At 39.8% G+C, this 14,050-nt stretch overlaps 1 long non-coding RNA gene across 1 annotated transcript in view; it reads left to right on the forward strand.

The window, feature by feature from the left end:
- The window catches only part of LOC122681873, a 34,885-nt gene extending 21,732 nt beyond the window's left edge, over positions 1–13,153 (forward strand). The window contains exons 2-5 of the long non-coding RNA XR_006337127.1: positions 2,597–2,851; positions 6,243–7,060; positions 12,131–12,177; positions 13,036–13,153. This is a non-coding gene — a long non-coding RNA (uncharacterized LOC122681873). The remainder of the gene's footprint in view (positions 1–2,596; positions 2,852–6,242; positions 7,061–12,130; positions 12,178–13,035) is intronic.
- Positions 13,154–14,050: the final 897 nt, after the last annotated feature.

The raw sequence follows: 14,050 nt of genomic DNA on the forward strand, positions 1-14,050 counted from the left end.
CCTGGAGGAGGAAATCACAGCCTACTCCAGATTCTTGCTGGGAGACCCCATGGACAGAGGAGCCTGACAGGCTATTGTCCTTGGAGTTGCAAAGAGTTGACACAACTGAACATGCACACAAGGAGCATGATCATGATTTTCCTATAAGGGACATAATAAGATAAAAGGTGATACCAAGGCAGAGAGGTGAAGAGCTATCAACTGTCTGTGAGCAAGCTGACATGCGATAAGTTAAGTTTGACTCCTGGAAACTGATTTTACTTATGAACCTACTTCTTCATATGACCATGCTCTTCTTTGGTGGAAAATCATTGTTCATATCCTATTTCCAAGGTATGTATGAATGTCATGTCAAAGAACACTGGACTTTGTATGTGACTTCTTAGCTGAATGACAAATTTCTTCATTCTTTAGTTCTTCAGGCATGTGTTTAATCATCTGATATCAATCTACCTATCTATCTTTAAAATTTACTAAGCAAATTTAATGCTACCTTCTTAAATATTCTTTTAGGAATAATAATGCAGTAGGAATACATGAAAAATATCATTGGTCACATAATTTTAAATGTTAGATTCTGGTTGGGGTTTGGGTGAAAGCAGTTTATTTGGGAGGTGCAGGAATCAGGGGGAGGGAAGTGGGGAATCGACAAGGGAAAGAAAGTGAAGACCAGGTAAGACGATGAGCAGGTACCTACAGCAGGCAACTGGAGCTCCTTCCTGCTGGGCCATCTGGGAAACTGTGTAGAATATGCCTCAAAATTGTCCCATTGGAGGAATGAGGATGCCAGTGTATTAATTGGCCAACTCTTGCTCATCAATGCTGAGCTCTTCTTCCCAGTCTGTTAATTTTCAAGCACCACAGTTAAAGGCAACTAATGAGCAGAGTGGTTTTCCATGGCTTTGGGAAATGCCTGCAAGCAAAGAGATGTAAATACTGCAGTTAGAAATAAGAAGGTGCACAATGAAGTGATAAAACTGAAGAACATATGGACCAACAACATCATTTGCTACATGGGAAGAAAGTGGTCTAAAAAATGCAAAGAAGAGTCTTGTTAAGTTTGCTGTTCTTGGTGACTGGCCATACTTGAGATCAGTGCTGCCATTCACTCCTGGTGAATGGGTTAACCACTTCATATTCTTGGTGATCTTGGGTTAACCACTTCTTGGGTTAACCACTTCATATTCCTAGGCTGCTAGAGAAGGAAATGATAACCTACTCCGGTATTCTTGCCTGGAAAATTCCGTGGACAGAGGAACCTGGTGGGCCCCAGTCCATGGAATCACAAAGAGTTGGGCACAGCTGAGCCATTGAGCACATTCCTGTGCCTCAGATTCTTCTGTAAGATTCAGTGATTGATCTTAAAAGCTATAATTATGTTTCTTTTAATGCTAATATTGTTTGATTATTGTCATTGTCCTCTAGGACCTCGGTATTTAAACTGTGGTCTACAGACCACCAGCAGCAGCATTACTTGGGGACTTGTTAGAAAGACCCCAGTCCAGTACTAATGAGTCAGAATCATCATTTTAACAAAGATCTCAAGATTTGCAGGAACTTTGAGGAGCAGTGGACTAAGGTATTGTTTCCCATGCTCCTTTCCTTCAGAGTAGGCTGGGGGTGGAAATTCTCAGACCAGCTGGCCTGGACCAGCTATACTGATGGAGCCAAGCAGGTGATCTACCACTCACAGCCTTCATCCCAACAGCCCCAGAGTGAACAGACTGTCTTGTCACCCAGCTGCCTCATCCATCTGGAGGCAAGAAAATGTGTTCTCTTTAAAGACTTTGCTCAGCTTGATGATTCAATATTTCTAACAGCAGCCAATGAAGGGAGCACCTGTACGTGCAGAAGACATGGCAACTTGGGATGAACCCTCTTCATTGGAGAGACTTGACTTTCTCCCCAACTTGTTGGCAAAAACTGCGGAGTTTGAAAATGCTAACTAGCAGGATGCAAAAGTTTTTCTACATTATGAATTTGATAAGAATCACTTCTATATGTCTATGAGTAGACATAAAATTTAATTCAGTTGCTGGGATTAGTAAAACTATGGGTAAACATTTTCAACTAGCAGCTGTATGCATTTATTTCACTCCCTAGGATATTGTTCATCCTTTCAATAAAATCTTATTGAACAACAACCCCACATAAGCATAGTCCAAAGATTTTTTAAGTAATAGGGTAAATATGCAATTATCTGGTAAGAGAGACAAATGGAAAAGGTGGTGACTATAATATAAAGTGATGAGCATCACTAGAGAGATATGGCCATTATGCTTTGGAAAATGATTGTGATATCTGGAAATCTCAATAAAAATCTTAGGAAGTTAGTTTTCTAGACAGTGTATGACTTAACAGGAAAAAAATTCTACCATATTCTAGATAGTACCTGTTGCTCTGAAGCAAGATTTGGTAACTATGACAAACTATGGTGATGTTGAGCCCATACAGACTTTGTTTTCATAAATAAAATTTAATTGAAACACAGATATGTTCATTTGTTAATGTGCTATCTGTGTCTAAGGTAATTAGACTGTGACTAAGATCATATGGCCTAAAAAGCCTAAAATAATTGCTATTTGATTCTTTACAGAAAAAATTTGCCAATCCTTGGTCTATAAATGTAACCATACTAGAAGGTCACCATGACAAATACTTGTCAGAGACCAACTCCCCAGGAATCATCAGCAAGAGCCCAAGAAGAAGGAATCTTTGACCACAGTTGACTGTTTTGAAGAAACTGGTCTTGATTGCCTGCCTCTTTCTCAGCATGATCAAGATTTGTGCTCATCATTACCACAGAACTGATATCACAAGACCTTCTTGTGTCTATCCAGGAGCAGTGAAGGTACTCATTTATGTATCAGGGAAAGCACTCCACAGGACACCGGTCCTCTTCTCACTTAGAAACTTGGTAGTGTCAGGCCTGAATCTTTCTTTGGTGACTTTGTGCAGCTTCAGGAAGACTCAGGCAGGCTACTTGCCTTTGAAATAGGGACCTCTCATTCTAGGGCTTCTCTCGTAACTCAGTTGGTAAAGAATCTGCCTGCAATGCAGGAGACCTGGGTTCAACCCCTGGGATGGGAAGATCCCCTGGAGAAGGAAATGGCAGCCCACTCCAGTATTCTTGCCTGGAGAATCCCATGGATAGAGGAGCCTGGCAGGCTACAATCCATGGGGTCCCAAGAGTCAGACACGACTTAGCGATTAAACCACCACCACCACATTCTAGGGGTGGTACAGTGGAGAGATGAACTGCAATGTGAAAATGCCTCCTCCTCTAAACAACGGCATTTCCCCAACACCAGCAGCACCATTACTTTGGGCCCATTTACCAGGCAAACACTTGAAATTTAATTTCAGCCCCTTTACTAAGTGAAAAGCCTCCCCCAGCCTTTTCTCTGGTGACCAAAATAACAGAAATGATTTTGTTTGTTTTCAGGGAGTACTAATTAGCAGCTCTCTCAAATATATGAAGTATTTTCCTCATTCTATATTTCATTTCTTGACAGCTTGACCTCTTCCCCTCCAAACAGTTTCTGCCACCATTTCTGCTGCCTCATTTTCTTTGCTTTAGCAAAATCCAGAGGTTACACCCATTAGACTTCTAAAGACAGTAAGCATTGGCCCTCAGGTTCTAGAAATTGTATTATATTTTTTATTTTTTTGACTTTTGACCCTATTCAATGGAATTGTAGCCTGGCACAGCCTCTCAAACCATAGAACTAGCTTTCTAGTTGGGAAAGACTGCACTTTGCAGAGGGAAAACCTTACACTATCCTTAACTCCACTCATTGCTGGATATGAGCTTCTCAGAAGCCAGAGACAGATATGACCATCGGGAATGCTTAGAAATTAAAAGTCTGGACATCAATGTGAACCACAGAAAGAATGGAGAGATACCTAAGAGGCTCCAACTTACGGTTGTGAGTCCATAAGTGATCAAATCAGATATTTTATTTTCCCTCCTTCTTAGTTTTTTACTCTACCATAATAACAGCCTGGGTGTGTTTCCTCACACATATTATGCTGTTTCATCTCTCACTTGCCTTCATCAGGTTGTTTCAATCCATCCATCCATTAAGCTAGTAACCCCGTGTGCTATATACTCTAAAGATAGCCTTACCCTGTCTGAGGCACTGTGCTAATCACTGTACCTGTATTGACACATTTCTTTTGAAGAACTATCATATGAGATGCATAGTCTAAGTATCTGCATTTTTCAGGAAAGGAAACCAAGACTCAGAGGTTAAGAAACCTGCCCAGAGTCATAGAGCTGGTGGGTGCAGCACCCACTGTTTTCAGGTCTCATTACTAATTATGCCCCTCAGCTTCCTCCCCATAGGCTCTAAAAATATAAAAAAAAGTCTCCTGCATTGCAGACAGATTCTTTACCAGCTGAGCTACAAGGGAAGCCCAAGAATATTGGAATGGGTAGCCTATCCAGTTCTCCAGCGAATCTTCCTAACCCAGGAATCGCACCAGAATCTCCTGCATTGCAGGCAGATTCTTTACCAACTGAGCTATGAGGGAAGCCCAAAAATATAAAGAAGTTGTGTATATTCTCCTCATTCTAATAGAAGTCACAGTGGATGAGAAGGATGACCATACATAGGATCAAAAATGTTAAGTGAAAGTGAAAGTCGCTCAGTAGTGTTTGACTCTTTAAAACCCCGTGGACTATACAGTCCACGGAATTATCCAGGCCAGAATACTGGAGTGGGTAGCCTTCCCCTTCTCCAAGGGGATCTTCCCAATCCAGAGATGGAACCCAGGTCTCCCACACTGCAGGCAGATTCTTCACCAATTGAGCCACAAGGAATGCATGATAAGAAAGACATATACAGAAATGAGAGGAGGAAAGCTGGCAAGTAGGTGACACAAGAGGAGGTGAAAACAGAGAACTCAGGTGAGAGACACCCTGGAGAAAGGAATGTCTCTATTGAGTTTCTCAGAATGGTTAAGAATTGATTAAAGGGAGGTGGGGTGGAAGGAAGGCATTTAAGACAGAGGAAACCTCAAGCACATAGAACAGAGATAACACCTTGTAAGGAATGAGGTCAATACTGCCAGAAGGTAGAGTGCATTGTGGAGTGAGGTGGGAAGCAGAACCTCAAGATCAGTGGGGGTGATTTCAGGAAGATGTGGTGGGTCTTGCAAAGATGCTTTCATGGGGAGCCATGAAAGGCTTTAAGCAAAGAAGCTGATTTGAATTTCAGATAAATGACATTAAAATCTGGGGGAATGATGAGTTTGAGGAAGGGAGCTGCTGTGGTCAGTGCAGATGTGAAGTGATAAAAGCAGAGTGAGCAGTGAGGAAGCTGAGGTTACAGTGACAGGAAGGTGGGGGGAAGCTGTAAAATTTTCATCAAAGTCAGCAGGACTTGGAGACTGACTGGATGTGAGGTGCAGTGGGAGGAAATGGGGTGATAAAAATGGGATTCTGTGTTCTGACTTGGGTGACTGGGCAGGTACTGGTGCCAATGCCTGATCTGTGAACTTTGGTGGGTAAACCAGATTGAGGCTTGAAGTGCTCTTGGAAATATCCAGGAGGCTATGAGATATGTAAGTCCAGGTTAGAGAAAATGGCCTTGTAGGAAACAGAGATTTAAGAATAAACTACATTCTGGTAACCACCCATGTGTGGGTAGTAATGGACTAGGATAATCAACTTATAAACGAAGCCAAAGAAAAATGAGCCTGTGCAGGACGTAGAGAAGGAACAGGGTTGGGGGGGAAGGAGGATGAACAAGAGTATTGTGTCATGGAAAGGAAAAAGGTAGTTTTTAGAAGGTGTACGTAGTAAGCACAGAAGAGAGTAGAGACTAAGGCTGTCCTGTATCTACCTACTGTTAACTGTTCCTCTCTCTCTTAACTAACTCTTCATCATGCTGAACCACTGCATATTCTCCTGTGCATTTATAAAACTCAATTTAGAGGCATTGTCCCTTAGAGGTAGGCAAGCTTTCCACCTATCTAAGTTGTAGGAGGTCCTTCTCCATTTGAACTCTTGTCATTTCACACATAGACCTGTATATTTACTTTCCTTCCGATGCTGAAGATCACTGTGGTAGACTGATTTGCCTTAAGGATTCCACTTTTTCACTTTCTTTGGCAGTGCGCTGTCACACTTGGACTTGACTCTGTCTTCAAGCATTTTATTCATGCCAATGAAATAGTAGTAAATGATGTAAGCAGAGTCTTGAAAAGTGCTTGTGCATTTTTACTTTCTCTTTTAGATTCCTGATACTACAAGTTGATAAGTCCAGGCTAACCTGCTGGAGGAAAAGAGATTGTTTGGAGCAGAACCAAGTTGTCCTAACTAAAGCCTTTCTATGCCATCCAGACCCTCGCTGGCCCAATAGCTGACTTCACAAGTGCTGTTCTGGAGTGGTTTGTTACACAGCAGTACCTGATATGATTAAAAATTATGTCCTATATAATTTTTTATCTAGCATATTAACCAAGTGCTTAACATATAGTGAGTGGTCTATACATATATGTTGTACTGAAAAGCATGGAAGGAAAATTCCAATCTATCGCAAAGCCCTTTTTTCTCCTTTTTTTCTACCAAACATCATGACTGCCCTAACTTTCTCACTCTCTTTTACCTCTGAGATCTCAGGAGCTAAGACTGTAGGGACAGCTGTGGGAATTCCAGCAGGCACACTGCGGTTTGAAATCCACAGACAAGGGAGCATGGCTTCCTTCCTTGGCCTGCTGCCCCACGCACGGCGAGCAGAGCAGCCAAGCCAAAGTGGCAGCCGCAGTGTGGGAGCCCAGCTCTCCTGCCATAAATTACCCAGAGGCAGGAAGAAGCAGTGAGAGTCAGCGGTTTCAACTACCTAGTAGTTCATTTTTGTTCTTGTTTTTCAGTTAGCAATCTGTAAAATTTATTGCAAAATTAAGCTCCCTGCTCCAGAGTCAATAATATTCCTGGTGCCCGGCGGTGTAATAACTCACAAAAAGGGCAGGAGTTGGAGGGAGTGAAACTGATTTAAGAAGTTGACTTCCAAGCCCTACTTTCTGCTGCCTACTCCCTGCTGCTAAAGGTCAGGTAAGTAGAGGGCTAAGATTACAGCCTCAGAACATCCTTGGAGGGCTAGAATTTCTATTGGGTTTGAAATTTAAAACAAAAATGTTTCTTTTGCATGATGGATTCCTTTTATCCTTCCCACCTCTGTTTCCATTTTAGCATAAAAATAGAAAATTAAATTTCATATTTTGTTTCTGGCATTACTAGGAAGAAGTACTGTACAAAGCTCGGCCCTCTGCAAACTTCCTGTGGTGTTTTCTAATAACCTAACATCAGTCTGTCTGAACTGGAGGGGCTGTTGGCGATTGCTCTTACTGCAGTGACTTTATTTACAGGGGCAAATACCAAGTCTCAGGGTAATTAATGGTTGTTCAGGTCCTGCCCAGCTGAACAACCTGGGATTAGAACTAAGATCTGATTCCCAGGTCATACACCAGCTGCTTCACTCAACATTCTGCTACTGAATGGGCTTCAGTTGATCACTTCAGCATTTCTTTAAAAATTGTCTCTTTGTGTGTGTGTAAAAAGATCACCACAAGAAGTCTAGTTATTATTATTGTTATTATAGTAATTTATTGTCAAGTCCTATTATTTCTTATCGAGTATAAATTCTCTGTCTGATTATTTAAAAGGACCATACAGTCACATTTTCATTACAGCTGCATTGTACCAGATGTTATCATTAATTTGCACTTAGTTAATTATCTTTACAAAATAACTCTCTAAAAGACAATGATTGAAAGGCTATATCTAGTTATTCCTCATGGTCTCTTCCTTGAAATGCCTACAAAATCATTTTTGCAATCTGTGGGGTAAATTTAATATTTCTCAAGGGACATTTAGCAATTGCGAATTAAGCTCTGCAAGTTAAGTGTCTATGTATTTCTTGATCAGTACCCCATTTGCTCTTTTAGAAACTTTAGATGGAATTTGTTTCCTCAGCTTCTTGGTTCTTCTTTATTGGTTGTTGAAGCTTTAGCCACTGCTTGGTGTTGGCTATAAGGCTTAGATTAGAAGGAATTGCTTTGATGTTTTTCAGTCAAGAAAGAATTTTACACCTGTCTGAGTATCCCTTGACTGCAGGTAAAGAATGTACCTCTCTGGAGAGATACCAATTAAAGTTAATTGTATATGACCTGATTGATCCATGGAGCTCTTAGAGTTTCTAATTGAATTTGCTATTGTCTTCATAAAACGAAGATTTCGTTTAGTTGCAAATTGTGAATTGGAGGGCCTGGCTGCATTCTCTATCTGAGCACAATGATACTGTCAATAGAATGACCTAAAGGAGGTTGTACAAATCTACCCTTGTCACAGAATTCCTGCTCTATTCCTCTTGTAAATCAAGGGTGGTTCAGGAGAGCTGTTTCCTGGCTTCTAGGAGGCAATGCTGGTTTCACCACTCAGGAGCTGATGTTTTCCCCAGTTCTTACATGGCAGGTAGGGATGAAAGGGGTCTATGAAACTTTTGTAACTTGACCTGGAGCTGGGCAAGGCTAACCTGACTTTAAACTTCACCAAGACCTTGAAACTCAGCCAGAGATGATTAAAACCCCAGAGTATGTGAGTCTTTTCAAGTACACTAATTGTGTTATGTTGTGGATGAAAACCATGAAAAATGGGTGTGTTGAAAGTCTCCAGCTTGGAATGCATTTTACTTCTAAGATGATTAAACATCTGTTTCATTCTGAGATTTGAGTAAAAACTCAAGTAAATGAACAGTTGGAAAACAAATTAAATAGGGATAGTCAAGTGGTCAATAAAATGGATATACATTCTGGTGACATTTATTCTGATCTAGTTAAACTCAAATGCCTATAGTGGGTATCATCTTTTCATTTCTAGGTACAAGAATGTTAAAAATATAACTATTTCACTCTGCCGTACACCTGAAACTAATGCAACTTTGTACTTCAATTTTAAAAACTGTTTTTTTTTTAATGGATTTGATACTGCATTTTCAAGTGATTTCAAAATAGGAATTGAGGCAAATACACGTTGTTAAACTTACTTTCTTTCTATGTATGTATGTATTGAACATTCTATGATCTCCATAGAAAGCACAATTAAAGGTAAGGCTATCATTCCCTTCATGAAATAGTGTTTGTACTTGATTGCATACCTTACCTCATACATACCAACACCATTCATTTGCCCACCTACCAAGCACCCTAGACATTAAATTCTAGTCAGTCTTTCAGAATCCATGCTACACAACAAAAAGCAAAAAGAGAAAATAGAAGCATTTCCTCAACTGGACATTTTCCCCTCAATTTGTTTAACAGCAGATTATCTGCAGGTGCAACTTGAGCAGATGAACAGTCCACAGATAATGTTGTGGTGAGGGTATGGACTTTGAAACTCAACCGCCCAATGTCAGATTCCTGCTCTGCCACTTATTAGCTGTATTACCTAAAGCAAGTTATTTAAACTGCTTGAGCCCTGGTTGGCTCATCTACAAAGTGGGATAACAATTCCACCCATCTCAAGGGATGTGGTTGAAACAAATCAGTCTACATAAAGTCCTTGAGATAGTGCCTGGGTACTTTTACACTTATGTACACAATGTATACATTTATCTTACAATATCCTAGGTGTCTTAGGAATCTATTTTTTGTGAATTCAAGTAGTCATGAAATAAATTGGTTTTTGGTTATACAAGATTTATCTAATTAAAATGCTCCAACTTGAGGTCATTTGATACCCACATGCCACCCTCCCCTTGAAATCAAGGATAGTTTGCTTCTAGCTCAGGGCCCTTCTGCTTGTAAAGCACAGATCGTGAAGCCCAAGCCCCAGAGTAACACTTGGGAGATTTTAAAATAGCTTTATTTTCTGCTTTTTCTCAGGCTGATATAAACATTATTATTGTCATCACAAAGGAGAAGAAAGGCTGACATACCTGATGGAACAGTTTTAGTTATGGAGTGAATGGGAGTCAAATGACTTTATCTGACTTGTCTCTCCAGCATCTGCTCAGCTTTCATATAACCCCATAAAACAACGTAGTTCTAGTTTTCTAGAATTCTTCTCATTAGGAAAAGTTTTCAAATATCCTTTTGGGGGTGAAACAGATCACCAGCCCAGGTTGGATACATGAGACAAGTGCTCAGGGCTGGTGCACTGGGAAGACCCAGAGGGATCGGGTAGGGAGGGAGGTGGGAGGGGGGATTGGGATGGGGAATATATGTGAATCCATGGCTGATTCATGTCAGTGTATGGCAAAAACCACTACAATATTGTAAAGTAATTAGCCTCCAACTAATAAAAGTAGATGGAAAAAAAAAGAAAAAAATAAATAAATAAAAATGATAATAAATACAAAAAAAAAATATCCTTTTGGAAACTTGTTTGAAAACTTATGTTACTTGATGTGATGAGGTTTTCCTAGGTGTGGGGATTTTTCCAGAATGAGCCGTAAATCAACAAGTCTACAGCTTTCTCCAGTCCACTTTATGATCCTGATGTGGATGAGCCATTTCTTAACTTGAAGTTTAAATGAGGTAGAAAAAAGAGGAAGGGAGAAAAAAAAGTAAAGAAGATAAAATAATAGGATATAAAGGAAAGGAAGAAAAGAAAAGAGCAAGTAAAGGAAAGAAAAGGAGAGAAGATAAAAGAAAGAAAAGAAAAACTAAGCCCTCAGATTTAAAGACACCCAACTACACCAGCTCTACTCTCTCTCTCTAAGACAGGTGAACTTTAGTTAAGATTCCTCTCTGTCAGGCAGTTCAGTTCAGTTGCTCAGTCATGTCCAACTCTTTGTGACCCCATGGACTCCAGTACACCAGCCTTCCCCTCCATCACCAGTTCCCGGAGCTTGCTCAGACTCATGTCCATCAAGTCAATGATGCCATCCAACCATATCCTCTGTAGTCCCCTTCTCTGCCTGCCTTGAATCTTTCCCAACAGCAGGGTCTTTTCAAATAAGTCAGTTCTTCGCATCAGGTGGACAAAGTATTGGAGTTTCAGCTTCAACATCAGTCCTTCCAATGAATATTCGGAAGTGATTTGCATTAGGATTGACTGGTTGGATCTCCTTGCCATCCAGGGGACTCTCAAGAGTCTTCTCCAACACTACAGTTCAAAAGCATCAATTCTCTGGCGCTCAGCTTTCTTTATGATCCAACTCTCACATTCATGCATGACTACTGGAAAAACCATAGCTTTGACTAGACAGACCTTTGTTGGCAAACTAATTTTCTGCTTTTAAATATGATGTTTAGGTTGGTCATAACTTTTCTTCCAAGGAGTAAGCATCTTTTAATGTCGTAGCTGTAGTCACCATCTGCAGTGATTTTGGAGCCCAAGAAAATAAATTCTGTCACTGTTTCCATTTTTTCCCCATCTATTTGCCATGAAGTGATGGGACCAGATGCCATAATCTTCATTTTTTGAATGTTGAGTTTTAAGCCAACTTTTTCACTCTCCTCTTTCACTTTCATTAAGAGGCTCTTTATTTCCTCTTTGCTTTCTGCCATAAGGGTGGTGTCATCTGTATATCTGAGGTTATTGATATTTCTCCCAGCAATCTTGATTCCAGCTTGTGCTTCATCCAGCCCGGCATTTTTCATGATGTATTCTGCATATAAGTTAAATAAGGAGGGTAACAATATACAGCTTTGACGTACTCCTTTCCCAATTTGGAACCAGTCTGTTGTTCCATGTCCAGTTCTAACTGTTGCTCTTGAGCTGCATACAGATTTCTCAGGAGGCAGGTAAGGTGGTCTGGTATTCCTGTGTCAGGCAACAGGGTGAAGAAATACACAGGTTTCCATGACATGGGACTTTTAATTTTTTAATAACGCAAAATGGATAAATGATCTCCTAGCCTTTTTTTTTTTTTTTTTTTTAACATGTAAACCTCTAAATTTTGACCTAAAAACATTGCTTTTTTCTTTCTGGATCATGGCTCCATTTGTGGCCCCTGTAATCTGAAAATTTTTCCTCTGTAAATTCAGTATTATTGTTTCTATCTTATTTCAATAACCTTTGGTAATTTCACCAATCTATTGAAATACTTGAAATATATGACAAAATATTAATAATTCAGAATAAGAACCTTTTATTCTTTATTTTCTTTTCTTCCTACAGTTTAAAGCTAGAAACTTCTCATCAAGAAGCCATCAAAGCGTCACTAGGTATGAGATAGCCAGTTATTAGTAAGGACAGTTCAGGAAGAGACCATTTACAGACACAAGATCAGAGAAGAATAGTGGGAGAATAAAGTATCTTATGAGTTCATAGTGTCTTCCTCCCCAAAGAGATGTCCTCTCCAAAATGTCTGTCTTTCCCACCTGACTCTCCCCTGAATCTTATCTTCCTGAAAGATGTCCTAACCTAAGGATCCAAAATACTCTAGATGTGGAACACATCTGCAGAAAGTCCTCTGGCTTTGTGCCTCAAAACTGAGTGGGCCACTGTGGAGTGACTCTACAATTTATCAATGAGACTAGGGCATTTTTGAAAGTGAAAGGGAGAGCTACCTATAATTATCCAGGACAGCATAAACTGAGATTATCTCACAGGAATTTCCCTGAATTATTAAGCAACTAGACAGTAAATTAAAAAAAAATATATATATATATATATATGTGCTGAAAAGAAAGGAGGAAAATCAAAGAACTGTTTTCTTTCTTTAATGTTTAGAAACTATTCTGCATACTTTGTATCTTTTAACTAATTATAGTAACTGTCTTAGATAGATGTCATTATTCCCATTTTATGTATGAGAAAACTGAGGCCCCAGAAAATATAGTCATTTGCCCAAAGCCAAAGTATATTATATGTTGGCGGTAGCACTGACTTTAGAGAGGTTAGAAATTATGAAAATAACTGGCCAAATGAATGAATGAATAAAATGATAGAAAGCCCAACACATCTCATTCATAAGATGAAAAGAATCCTGTGTATGTTACCATCAGGGTTTTTAGAACGTTGCCAATTTGAAAAATATTCTTAACTAATTTACACTTCCTGCACCTATTTTACTTTTGCAGCATCATAAAGATAACAAAGATAAAATGGTTTTCTGAGGCGGTCTTACAAATAGCTGTGAATAGAAGAGAAGCAAAGGCAAAGTAGAAAAGGGAAGACATACCTATTTGAATGCTTCCAAAGAATAGCAAGGAGAGGTAAGAAAGCCCTCCTCAGCAATCAATACAAAGAAATAAAGAAAAACAATAGACTGGGAAAGACTAGAGATCTCTTCAAGAAAATTAAAGATACCAAGGGAACATTTCATGCAAAGTTGGGCACAATAAAGGACAGAAACCGTATGGACCTAACAGAAGCAGAAGATATGGCAAGAATACACAGAAGAACAATGCAAAAAAGATCTTAATAACCCAGGTAATCATGATGGTGTGATCACTCACCTAGGGACAGACATCCTGGAATGCTAAGTCAAGTGGGCCTTAGGAAGCATCACTAAGAACAAAGCTAGTGGAAGTGATGGGATTCCAGTTGAGCTATTTCAAATCCTAAAAGATGATGCTGTGAAAGTGCTGCACTCAATACGCCAGCAAATTTGGAAAACTCAGCAGTGGCCACGGGACTGGAAAAGGTCAGTTTTCATTCCAATCCCAGAGAAAGGCAATGCCAAAGAATGCTCAAACTATCACACCATTGCACTCATCTCACACACTAGTAAAGTAATGCTCAAAGTTCTCCAAGTCAGGCTTCAACAGTATGTGAACTGTGAACTTCCAGATGTCCAAGCTGGTTTTAGAAAAGGCAGAGGAACCAGAGATCAAATTGCCAACATCTGTTAGATCACCAAAAAAGCAAGAGAGTTCCAGAAAAATATCAATTTCTGCTTTATTGAGTATGCCAAAGTCTTTGATTGTGTGGATCACAATAAACTGTGGAAAATTCTGAAAGAGATGGGAATACCAGACCACCTGACCTGCCTCTTGAGAAATCTGTATGCAGGTCAGGAAGCAACAGTTAGAATTGGACATGGAACAACAGACTGGTTCCAAATAAGAAAAGGAATACATCAAGGCTGTGTAT

This window comes from Cervus elaphus, chromosome 23 (genome assembly GCF_910594005.1).
Source record: "Cervus elaphus chromosome 23, mCerEla1.1, whole genome shotgun sequence".
Taxonomy (NCBI): Eukaryota; Metazoa; Chordata; class Mammalia; order Artiodactyla; family Cervidae; genus Cervus; species Cervus elaphus.